Genomic DNA, 13,281 nt, shown 5'->3' with positions numbered 1-13,281 from the left:
CAAGTACAGTACAGTAAAAAAAGTACAGTACAGGTTGGACAGTACAGTACAGTACAGTACAGTACAAGTACAGTACAGTACAGAACAGAACAGTACAGCACAGTACAGCACAGTATAGTACAGTACAGCACAGTACAGCACAGCACAGTACAGTACAGTACCAGTACAGTACAGTACAATACAGTACAGTACAGAACAGTACAGTACAAGTACAGTACAGCACAGTTCAGTACAGTACAGTACAGAACAGGATAGGACAGTACAGTACAGCACAGTACAGTACAGTACAGCAGATTCAGTACAGTACAGTACAGCACAGCACAGGACAGTACAGTACAATACAGTACAGTAAAGTACAGTACAGTACAGTACAATACAGTACAGTAAAGTACAGAACAGTACAGCACAGTACTGTACTGTACAATCAGGACAGTACAGTACAGTACAACAGTTGAGCACAGTACAGCACAGTACAGTACAATACAGTACAGTAAAGTACAGTACAGTACAGTACAATACAGTACAGTAAAGTACAGTACAATACAATACAGTACAGTAAAATTACAGTACAATACAATACAGTACAGTAAGTACAGTACAGTACAATACAATACAGTACAGTAAAGTACAGTACTGTACATACAGTACAACAGTACAGTACAAACAATACAATGCAGTACAGGATAGTTACAGTACAGTACAGGACAGTACTGTACAGTACAGAGACAGTACAGTACAGGACAGTACAGCACAGGACAGGACAGTACAGTACAGTACAGTATGGTACAGTACAGTACAGTCCAGTACAGTCCAGTACAGTACAGTACAGTATGGTACAGTCCAGTACAGTACAGTACAGTACAGTACAGTATGGTACAGTCCAGTACAGTACAGTACAGTAAAGTACAGTACAGTTAGGCTGGCCAGACGTCCTATTTTAGGCAGGACAGTCCTGCTTTTGAGCAATCTGTCCTCCGTCTCGCCACCTCAAGCAGGACGTTAATTTGTCCTTCTCTTTTGGGCCTGTCTAAAAAGAATTATATAAATTACCTTACGTATACTAAAGCAGTGGGAACTGAAGGCCACATTAGCTACTTCCTTTAGTTTGTGAAGTAAGTTAATTTGGTTAGCATACAGTATGTTGTTCCAGCAGGAGTAAAAATGAATATTCATTTGTTTCAGTTCTTTATTTACACTGTATGAATGCATGTATCATGTATGTAACATATACAGTGCCTTTAAAAAAATTGAAATTTTAGAAAAACCACAAAGTAGTCTTCATTACATTATAGTGATATTTGACAAATCAACACTACTAAGTATATTTTATACAACTTTTTATATTTCAACTCATCTTTAAACATGTTTAATTTAGGTTAAAAATAAGTGTCATAATAATTTAAAAAATGTCCTCCTTTTTGGAAATTTGGAAATGGCCACAATAAGGGCAGTACAGCACAGTACACTACTGTACAGTACTGTACTGTACAAAAGTTTCTTTGCTTCATTACCTTCAGTACTGTACTGTACTGTACAGTACTGTACTGTACTATACGTACTACATGCAATTACAGTACTACAGTAATACAGTACAGTTCTGAACATGCTACTGTACAGTTCTTCTTCATTACCTTCAGTACTGTACTGTACTGTACAGTACAGTACTGTACTGTACAAAAGTTTCTTTGCTTCATTACCTTCAGTACTGTACAGTACTGTACTGTACAGTACTGTACTGTACAAAAGTTTCTTTGCTTCATTACCTTCAGTACTGTACTGTACTGTACTGTACAGTACAGTACTGTACAAAAGTTTTGCTTCATTACCTTCAGTACTGTAGTGTACTGTACAGTACAGGTTGTACCTCTCTAGTCCGGCATTCTGTGGTCCGGAAACTCCCGTGGTCCAGAATGATTTTAGTTTGTCCAATAGGTAAATAGGCAGCTTTTTTTTCTGCTATTATTATTACAGGAATATTAAATAAATGTGGGTCAGTGACCTATGCCGGGTGGGCTAATCCTAAAAAAAAAGCGCGGGAAATTAAGGTTTGTTTACATCCGCAGTTCGACTGTCTCTCTCTCTCTCTCTGCTTGTCTATACAGAGTACAACATTTAACCCTTCAATATATATGAGCAGTAAATAAGTGTTGCTTTCATATTCTAATGTGATGTGTGATATGTTTTCACGCGTTACATACCGTAGTCTCACTTTTTCTTTACCATTAATGGTTAGCTACTTATATTGTTCCATTTATTACATTAAATAACATTACTTCAAACAAGCATATTAATTTTTTACATTAATTTTACTGCTACAATCAGGTCTTATTTTCTTCAGTTTTATATATGAACCAATCAGTCACTGGTTTTAAGCTTCTTGAAAACAATGCCGGCAGCCGCCTTCTCCTCGTGTTAATATTCCACGATTATTAATAAATTGTATTGTTCATTTGCACACACAAACTTTAATTCAATAAAAAAAATCAGAAACATTAATTGAAATATATATGAACGGTAAATTAGTGTTCCTTTCATATTCTTATATAGAGTAATGACGATATGTTTTCACAAATGTGCGCACTTACATACCCGATCTCTCTTTTTTTCTTTACCATTATCGTTAGCTACTTCTATTGTTCCATTTATTAACATTAAATAACATTACTGAAAACAAGCATATTAATTTTTTTACATTAATTTTACTACAGCTACAGTCAAGGTCTTATTTTCTTCAGTTTTATATGTAGAACCAGTCAGTCACTGGTTTTGTAATCAATAACAATGCTGTCTCATTTCCTCGTGTGTTTTAATATTCCACGTATTATTAATGAATTGTATTGCTCATTTTGCACACATAAACATTAATTCAATCAAAAAGACATTCAGTAATAAACAATAATGAATCTTTTGTACATAAGAGAAATGGCGCTGTTTACATGATTGTGCATGTCTGAACATTAGTGGGCCGTTCAAACCGTCGAAATTCGAATTTTCCGCCCGTCAAAATTTTAATTTTTTTTGTTCAAATACGTCGAATTAAAAACTTCGCGAAATTTGAGAAGCTGCACGACATTTAACCCTTCAATATATCTTCAAAGAGACCATGAAGCAGAAAGTGGTGCTAGTGCTTCCAAGCATAACCACAAGTCACTATCTATCCAGGAAAAGGGTGAATTTCCATGGTCCGGAAATTTCCATGGTCCGGCACCGGTCAGATCCCGAGGTTGCCGGACTAGAGAGGTACAACCTGTACTACAGTACAGTTCTGTACAAAAGTTTCTTTGCTTCATTACCTTCAAAACTGTAGTGTACTGTACAGTACTATAGTACAGTTCTGTACAAAAGTTTCTTTGCATTCATTACCTTCAGTACTGTAGTGTACTGTACAGTACTACAGTACTGTACTATACAAAAGTTTCTTTGCATTCATTACCTTCAGTACTGTAGTGTACTGTACAGTACTACAGCGCTGTACTATACAAAAGTTTCTTTGCTGCATTACCTTCAGTACTGTAGTATACTGTACAGTACTACAGTACAGTACTATACAAAAGTTTCTTTGCTTCATTACCTTCAGTACTGTAGTGAACTTCTCCATCAAGACGTACAGTATGTTATGCCAACACTCACTAAATACTGTACAACCTCTTGTAGGGTATTAATCTGTTTGTGATGTTACTGTATTAGTTACCCAAATACTCTATGGAACAATAAAAACGTCTATAATAATGTACAGCACCATCCACCTCTTATGGGAGTGTTCAGTACCCACACACATGTACAGTACCATCCACCTCTTAGGGGAGTGTTCAGTACCCACACACATGTACAGTACCATCCACCTCTTAGGGGAGTGTTCAGTACCCACACACATGTACAGTACCATCCATCTCTTGGGGTGTTCAGTACCACACATGTACAGTACCATCCACCTCTTAGGGGAGTGTTCAGTACACACACATGTACAGTACCATCCACCTCTTAGGGGAGTGTTCAGTACCCACACACATGTACAGTACCATCCACCTCTTAGGGGAGTGTTCAGTACCCACACACATGTACAGCACCATCCATCTCTTAGTGGGTGTTCGTCCCACACACATGTGCAGTACCATCCACCTCTTGGGAGTGCTCAGTACCCACACACATGCAGTACCATCCATCTCTTAGGGAGTCTTCAGTACCCACACACATGTACAGTACCATCCTCTTAGGGAGTGTTCAGTACCCACACACATGTACAGTACCATCCACCTCTTAGAGTGTTCAGTACCCACACACATACAGCACCATCCATCTCTTAGTGGAGTGTTCAGTACCCACACACATGTACAGTACCATCCACCTCTTAGGGGAGTGCTCAGTACCCACACACATGTACAGTACCATCCATCTCTTAGGGGAGTCTTCAGTACCCACACACATGTACAGTACCATCCACCTCTTAGGGGAGTGCTCAGTACCCACACACATGTACAGTACCATCCATCTCTTAGGGGAGTGTTCAGTACCCACACACATGTACAGTACCATCCACCTCTTAGGGGAGTGCTCAGTACCCACACACATGTACAGTACCATCCATCTCTTAGGGGAATGCTCAGTACCCACACACATGTACACTCGGTAAAATGTATCTTTCATGAGGGGTCAAATGAATTTGGAACTGAAAAATCCTGTTGTCTCGGTACAGTTGGTAAGCTTGATTGCGAGATATTTCCTACCTATTATGATGGGCATAATGAAAAAATAAAATGAGTTTGTTGCCTTATGATTGGTGAATAAGAGTATGTCTCATTATGATTGGTGAATAAGAGTATGTCTCATTATGATTGGTGAATAAGAGTATGTCTCATTATGATTGGTGAATAAGAGTATGTCTCATTATGATTGGTGAATAAGAGTATGTCTCATTATGATTGGTGAATAAGAGTATGTCTCATTATGATTGGTGAATAAGAGTATGTCTCATTATGATTGGTGAATAAGAGTATGTCTCATTATGATTGGTGAATAACAGTATGTCTCATTATGATTGGTGAATAAGAGTACAAATATGTCTCATTAGCCTTTATCAAAAACCTTCATCATGGTGTCACTTTGTTTCTCACAACAATTGTAAAGATACCTTTTTTACCCACAGTACAGTACCATCCATCTCTTAGTAGTGTGTTCACAAGTTAATCATACTAATGTTGTTTATATAGCTGCAGAACTGTACTGTACACTGCTGGATTTACACAAACAATATGATTCGCCCACACTACTGTAACCCCCACACAGACTTAAGTCCACTGATGATACCTACAGTAGCAACACACAACTGTGTTTGTCTCCCACATTAAATGTATCTTGCACACCCACTTAGTACACATACAACACCGAGTGTCTGTTTTTTTATCATCCTTCCTCGGGCATATCCAACACCTTCCTCGTCTTTTGCGTTCTCTCTGCGGACAAAAAAATACAAGTGTTGATACTCACATCTGCAAAGGAGTTCTTTCATGAATACATTTACTGCTATTTTGTTAATTTCACCGATGAACAGTAGTCCATGAGATGTCATCCTCATGTTCACAGCCAAAAGAATTTACCACTGAGCAGCACACAAGCAGCCTGTAGCAGAAACCTCAAGTGCTCCCTCCAGCCTAACAAAACCCAGACACAAGTAAACTGGCCTCCTCACTACTATCCAGAATTTGGTGTTTTATCACAACCTAACAACAACTCCTTTACTCACTTGTGTATCACCTCATGAGGAACAAAAACAACATCCACTGTAGTAATCCTTCACACACCATTACCATTATGTGTTCACCTCACTACAGTCACCCACAAATGATCATTAACCATGGCAGACAACCACTGAGCTAAGAAGTGATGAGGCCTCTCTCACCACCCAAATATTTTACTATAGGTAGTCCCCGACTTATGACTGCTTGGACTTACGTCCATCGGTACTTACGATCTGTTCTGACCTTACGACCATCGGGACATACGACCGCGGCAGTCGTGACAAAAAATATTTTCAAATGATGCGCGCATTTCCTATACCGAAACGTTTCTGTCCCGGGCGAGAGCGTGGGTACACTCACTCAGTGGAGCGCTTAGTTGGTGTTTGGCTGTCGTATCCTATACTGATCGCTCTGTGAACTTTCGTTATTATCGTATTTAATTGACTTTATAATGACTGGAAAGCGTAAAAGTGAGAGTGTTGGTGGTGCTCCAAGGAAAAGGAGACAGGCAATTACTTTTGAGAGGAAAATGAAGATAATAACACAGCATGAGAATGGAAAAACAGTAGCAACAATCTCACGCGACCTAGGTTCCTAACACTCGACCATATCCACTATTCTGAAGGACAAGGAACGTATTCGTGATGTAGTGAAAGGAACAACACCTATAAAGGGAACTATAATATCAAAGAGAAGACAAGGTCCTATTCACGATATGGAAAAATTATTGGTGATATGGATAGAAGACCAGATACAGAAGCGTGTACCCTTAAGCGTTCTAACCACATAGGCTAAAGCAAGATGCCTGTTCCAAAGCCTGAAGGAGCAGCCAGGAGATGAATGTGATCAAACCTTTACAGGAAGTCATGGGTGGTTTGATAGATTTAAAAAACGTGACAGTCTACACAATGTTAAGGTGAGTGGAGAGGCAGCTAGTGCCGATGTTGGTGCTGCCGAAGCTTTTAACGAGGAGTTAGATGATGTGATTGTGGAAGGGAATTATTTGCCTGAGCAAATATTCAATGTGGATGAGACTGGATTATTGTGGAAGCGCATGCCTGAGCGGACATACAGTTTCAAAGGAGTTAATGAAAATGAAGTTATTTCGGATATTAGTAACAAGACAGTGGAGTTAGGTAAACAGCTGGAGTTAGAAATTGATAATGAAGATGTTGAACAGTTGGTTGAAAGTGTAGCAGAAGAGCTCAGTAACGAGGATCTTATTGAACTAGATGCACAGAAAATTGTAGAGGAAGAAGAGAGACAAAATGTAAAAGAAGAACCTGCACCCCCCAAAAAGTTTTCAGTGAAACAAATGGCAGAGGCATTTGCTACAATTAATAAAGGAATGCAAATGTTTGATGGCATGGATCAAAATTATGAGCGTTATGCCAAAGATGACAGAATGATCCAAGATGCACTTGCTTGCTACAGAGAAATTTATAATGAAAAGAAAAAACAAACTGTGCAGTCTAAATTGGACATCTATTTCAAGAAGTCCCCCAGTGCTGTCTCCTCACACCCCACCAGTGCTGCCTCTTCACTCCCTCAAGATGATCCAATACCTTCAACCAGCAAGTTACCACAGTACATAAACCTGTCTGAAGAAAGCGACATTGATGACCCACCCAGCCCTGTCTCCTCCTCTGCTTCTTCCAATTAATATAGTCTCCATGTATCCTGTAAATAGAAAATTATGGGGGCCCTGTGTGCATTCAGCTGACTACATTTAAGGTAAGTGCTCAGTCACACTGTATCCATTCCTCATTATTTATTACGTTTAGTGTACTGTATTTCATTGCAGATTGATTTTTTTTATCTATGTCGGACTTACGACCTGGATTTGGGTCCCTAACCCTGTCGTAAGTCGGGCAGCACCTGTATATTGTACAGTACAGTAATTCTTTGTACCTGTACTGTAGTTTTTTTTTGGGGGGGGGGGGTTCATAAATACTGTACTATCTACAATACAGTAACAATAAAGACAAACTGAGAAGCAACACATCCTCAAGTACTGTAGTGCTATATGAAGCAACACATCCTCAAGTACTGTAGTGCTATGATGAAGCAACACATCCTCAAGTACTGTAGTGCTATAAGCAACATCCTCAAAGTACTGTAGTGCTATATAAGCAACACATCCTCAAGTACTGTAGTGCTATATGAAGCAACACATCCTCAAGTACTGTAGTGCTATATGAAGCAACACATCCTCAAGTACTGTAGTGCTATATGAAGCAACACATCCTCAAGTACTGTAGTGCTATATGAAGCAACACATCCTCAAGTACTGTAGTGTACTGTAGTGCTATATGAAGCAACACATCCTCAAGTACTGTAGTGCTATATGAAGCAACACATCCTCAAGTACTGTAGTGCTATATGAAGCTAACACATCCTCAAGTACTGTAGTGCTATATGAAGCAACACATCCTCAAGTACTGTAGTGCTATATGAAGCAACACATCCTCAAGTACTGTAGTGCTATATGAAGCAACACATCCTCAAGTACTGTAGTGCTATATGAAGCAACACATCCTCAAGTACTGTAGTGCTATATGAAGCAACACATCCTCAACTACTGTAGTGCTATGTGAAGCAACACATCTCAAGGCACTGTAGTGCTATGTGACAAGCACATCCTCAACTACTGTAATTGCTATATGAGTAACCCCACATCCTCAAGTACTGTAGTGCTATGAAGCAACACATCCTCAACTACTGTAGTGCTATATGAAGCAACACATCCCTCCAGTACTGTAGTGCTATATGAAACCTTACATCCTGGGAAATTACTGTAGTGCTATATGAAGCAACACATCCTCAAGTACTGTAGTGCTATATGAAGCAACACATCCTCAAGTACTGTAGTGCTATATGAAGCAACACATCCTCAAGTACTGTAGTGCTATATGAAGCAACACATCCTCAAGTACTGTAGTGCTATATGAAGCAACACATCCTCAAGTACTGTAGTGCTATATGAAGCAACACATCCTCAAGTACTGTAGTGCTATATGAAGCAACACATCCTCAAGTACTGTAGTGCTATATGAAGCAACACATCCTCAAGTACTGTAGTGCTATATGAAGCAACACATCCTCAAGTACTGTAGTGCTATATGAAGCTACACATCCTCAAGTACTGTAGTGCTATATGAAGCAACACATCCTCAAGTACTGTAGTGCTATATGAAGCAACACATCCTCAAGTACTGTAGTGCTATATGAAGCAACACATCCTCAAGTACTGTAGTGCTATATGAAGCAACACATCCTCAAGTACTGTAGTGCTATATGAAGCAACACATCCTCAAGTACTGTAGTGCTATATGAAGCAACACATCCTCAAGTACTGTAGTGCTATATGAAGCAACACATCCTCAAGTACTGTAGTGCTATATGAAGCTACACATCCTCAAGTACTGTAGTGCTGAAGCAACACATCCTCAAGTGCTGTGAGTGCTATATGGAAGCAACTGCAGCCCTCAAGTGCTGTAGTGCTATGTGGAAGCAACACATCCTCCAAGTACTGTAGTGCTATGTAGGCAACACATCCTCAAGTACTGTAGTGCTATGAAGCAACACATCCTCCAAGTACTGTGAGTGCTATGTAAACACACATCCTCAAGTACTGTAGTGCTATATGAAGCAACACATCCTCAAGTACTGTAGTGCTATATGAAGCAACACATCCTCAAGTACTGTAGTGCTATATGAAGCAACACATCCTCAAGTACTGTAGTGTTATATTAAGGATTCTAATACTACAGAAAGACAGTTACTCCAATGGTTGAAGGTGTTCACCGCCAAGCAGCTGGGTAGGAAACAAAATAATTACCAGGCAAGGAATAAAGGGAAGAAGACAAAGAATTCAACAAAATCACATTTTTCTATGTTTTTTTCTTTTATAGCATCTACAATGGGGCCCCGGTACTGTGCAGCTATTAAGTGCTCTACCAACTCTGTGAGGAACAGAGACCTTGGGGCCCCGGTACTGTGCAGCTATTAAGTGCTCTACCAACTCTGTGAGGAACAGAGACCTTGGGGCCCCGGTACTGTGCAGCTATTAAGTGCTCTACCAACTCTGTGAGGAACAGAGACCTTGGGGCTGTGCAGCTATTAAGTGCTCTACCAACTCTGTGAGGACAGAGACCTTGGGGCCCCGGTACTGTGCAGCTATGGTGCTCACCAACTCTGTGAGGAACAGAGACCTTGGGGCCCCGGTACTGTGCAGCTATTAAGTGCTCTACCAACTCTGTGAGGAACAGAGACCTGGGCCTGTGCTGTGCAGCTATTAAGTGCTCTACCAACTGGGGAACAGAACCTGGGGCCCCGGTACTGTGCAGCTTGTGCTCTACCAACTCGTGAGGAACAGAGACCTTGGGGCCAGTACTGTGCAGCTATAAGTGCTCTACCACTCTGTGAGGAACAGAGACCTTGGGGCCCCGGTACTGTGCAGCTATTAAGTGCTCTACCAACTCTGTGAGGAACAGAGACCTTGGGGCCCCGGTACTGTGCAGCTATTAAGTGCTCTACCAACTCTGTGAGGAACAGAGACCTTGGGGCCCCAGTACTGTGCAGCTATTAAGTGCTCTACCAACTCTGAGGAACAGAGACCTTGGGGCCCCGGTACTGTGCAGCTATTAAGTGCTCTACCAACTCTGTGAGGACAGAGACCTTGGGGCCCCGGTACTGTGCAGCTTTAAGTGCTCTACCAACTCTGTGAACAGAGACTTGGGGCCCCAGTACTGTGCAGCTATTAAGTGCTCTACCAACTCTGTGAGGAACAGAGACCTTGGGGCCCCAGTGCTGTGCAGCTTAAGTGCTCTACCACTGTGAGGCAGGATGGGAATGGCTGTGCAGCTATTAAGTGCTCTACCAACTCTGTGAGAACAGAGACCTTGGGGCCCGGTGCTGTGCAGCTATTAAGTGCTCTACCAACTCTGTAGGGAACAGAGACCTTGGGGCCCCAGTACTGTGCAGCTATAAGTGCTCTACCAACTCTGTGGAACAGAGACCTTGGGGCCCCGGTACTGTGCAGCTATTAAGTGCTCTACCAACTCTGTGAGGAACAGAGACCTTGGGGCCCTGGTACTGTGCAGCTATTAAGTGCTCTACCAACTCTGTGAGGAACAGAGACCTTGGGGCCCATTACTGTGCAGCTATTAAGTGCTCTACCAACTCTGTGAGGAACAGAGACCTTGGGCCCTGTACTGTGCAGCTATTAAGTGCTCTACCAACTCTGTGAGGAACAGAGAGCCTGGGGCCCCGGTACTGTGCAGCTATGAAGTGCTCTACCAACTCTGTGAACAGAGACCTTGGGGCCCAGTGCTGTGGCTTTAGTGCTCTACCAACTCTGTGAGGAACCAGGGCGGCCCGGTGCTGTGCAGCATTAAGTGCTCTACCAACTTTGTGAGGAACAGAGACCTTGGGGCCCCAGTGCTGTGCAGCTATTAAGTGTCTACCAACTCTGAGGAACAGAGACCTTGGGGCCCAGGACTGTGCAGCTATAGTGCTCTACCACTCTGTGAGGAACAGAGACCTTGGGGCCCCGGTACTGTGCAGCTATTAAGTGCTCTACCAACTCTGTGAGGAACAGAGACCTTGGGGCCCCGGTACTGTGCAGCTATTAAGTGCTCTACCAACTCTGTGAGGAACAGAGACCTTGGGGCCCCGGTACTGTGCAGCTATTAAGTGCTCTACCAACTCTGTGAGGAACAGAGACCTTGGGGCCCCGGTACTGTGCAGCTATTAAGTGCTCTACCAACTCTGTGAGGAACAGAGACCTTGGGGCCCCGGTACTGTGCAGCTATTAAGTGCTCTACCAACTTTGTGAGGAACAGAGACCCTTTTTTCTATTGATTTGTAAAAAATCCAGAGAGGAGAGTCATATATGTACTGTTGTCATTGTTGACTGTTTATTAGTTTATATGAGCATTTTATTTATTTAGTACTGATAATGATGCACTCTTCATTACTTCTAGTTAACACCATTAGGCTACATAAGATAAAGAGGATAATGTTGTATTCTCAAAAATATAGGATGGACGTTTGAAGACATTAGTTTTAGGACAACCCACCACTTTTGGGAGAATACACTAAGTCCTCCATATATAAGTTCAGCATGTGGAGAAGACCCTATTCCTACCAGGAATACAATTAATGTGGGCAAAATTCAGCCTTATGCAAGATGTCACACTCCCTGATATGGAATCCAACCCTGATGACCCTGCAGATGTCACTCCAACACAATCACCCACTATGTTAAGCCTCTACCACCACCTCCATCATCTTGTCTACCCAAGCTGATGTAACAGCTTTTATTGTTAAGTACACTGTACTGTAAACTTGCTTTATCTATTATTTTAAAAATAATATTGTAATTATTTATTTTATGGTTCATTTGTCTTTAAAATGAGTTAGGAACATTTTCATCTTGGGTTATGGTACACATTCTGTTTGTCCCATTAACTAAGAACAGTAGTTGATTTATGCCAGAGTTTTCAAGAACACCCCCCCCCATATATCGAGGACTTAATGTATTATGTTTTTCCTGTATATTTTGATGCGTTTTGAAAGGACTACATATTCATTTCTTGACAAATTCATGAAAATCTTACCAACCCAACCCAAATTGTTTGGTAGAAGCATGCAAAAAATGAGCCCATCCAGACCTAACTTAACCTGACCTATCCTAACCAAACTTAACTTTATCAAACCTTTATATAACTACCTAACCTAACCTAACCTTGCCTTAGGTTTGTCTTGGCAAGTTTGTGTTGATTAAAGAAAACCAAACGGTGAAGAACTGGTAGAGTACAACCATGGAACTCTTGGTTGATTTTATTACAGGGATACAGGGAGGAAACACTACAGGCAGCTCCCAGGGCACGAATGAGTTCCGTTCCTGGGGTCATAAGTTAGAACACATGCTATATGCATACAATAAAGCGTCGATATAACGCGAGACGCATCCCAAGAGAGGTCGCTTTAAACCGAATTTGCACTAAGTTGAAGTGTTGTTTCAATGGAATAATTTAGTTTGGTACTTGAAACACAAAATACTAAAAAGATTGAGAGTCTACCCAGATGCACCTCAGTCCATCTCCTAGAATAAACAAAATATTGTTTTTTGTAGTATTATGTTAAATCAAACACTCATAAATCAACACGGCTAAAATTATGGGCCATGAAATGGTCTGTTTACCAACTGGGAAGATGGGAGGGAGGGGGGGAGGTGAGGTGATATGTTTGACAGTTGATGCCAAGGACTAGTGCTTATTTATTTATGTCCTTAAGAGTGTCTTTAAAGTTTTTCTCTTATAAAATTTCACTAAACTGACATGGGAGAATATAATTAACATTGCTGGAATTCTTATAAGATAGTGATTAATTTGAATATAATCATGCTATAGTTTGCACAAGACAAAAATTTTAGTAATCATTTAGTTCATTATTTTGAGTACATGAACAGTACAGCTTTGGCCTTAGGATAGTGTAGCGTGCCCAGAGAAATATAAGGCGCGAATTTTAAAATATGATG

At 41.0% G+C, this 13,281-nt stretch overlaps 1 protein-coding gene and 1 long non-coding RNA gene across 2 annotated transcripts in view; both read right to left on the bottom strand.

Moving 5' to 3' along the window:
* LOC121874113 overlaps window positions 1-13,281 on the bottom strand; it is a gene marked incomplete at its 5' end in the record, with an annotated part of 87,759 nt that overhangs the window by 17,847 nt on the left and 56,631 nt on the right.
* LOC121874121 lies at window positions 1,173-1,806 on the bottom strand. Its single transcript, XR_006090370.1, has 2 exons — window positions 1,632-1,806; window positions 1,173-1,511 (listed from the first exon to the last, which is right to left on the bottom strand). It is a non-coding gene; the product is annotated as an uncharacterized LOC121874121 (long non-coding RNA).

The sequence above is a fragment of the Homarus americanus genome, unplaced genomic scaffold (genome assembly GCF_018991925.1).
Source record: "Homarus americanus isolate GMGI-L3 unplaced genomic scaffold, GMGI_Hamer_2.0 scaffold55640, whole genome shotgun sequence".
Lineage (NCBI taxonomy): Eukaryota > Metazoa > Arthropoda > Malacostraca > Decapoda > Nephropidae > Homarus > Homarus americanus.
This window is presented reverse-complemented; position numbering and strand designations above follow the sequence as displayed.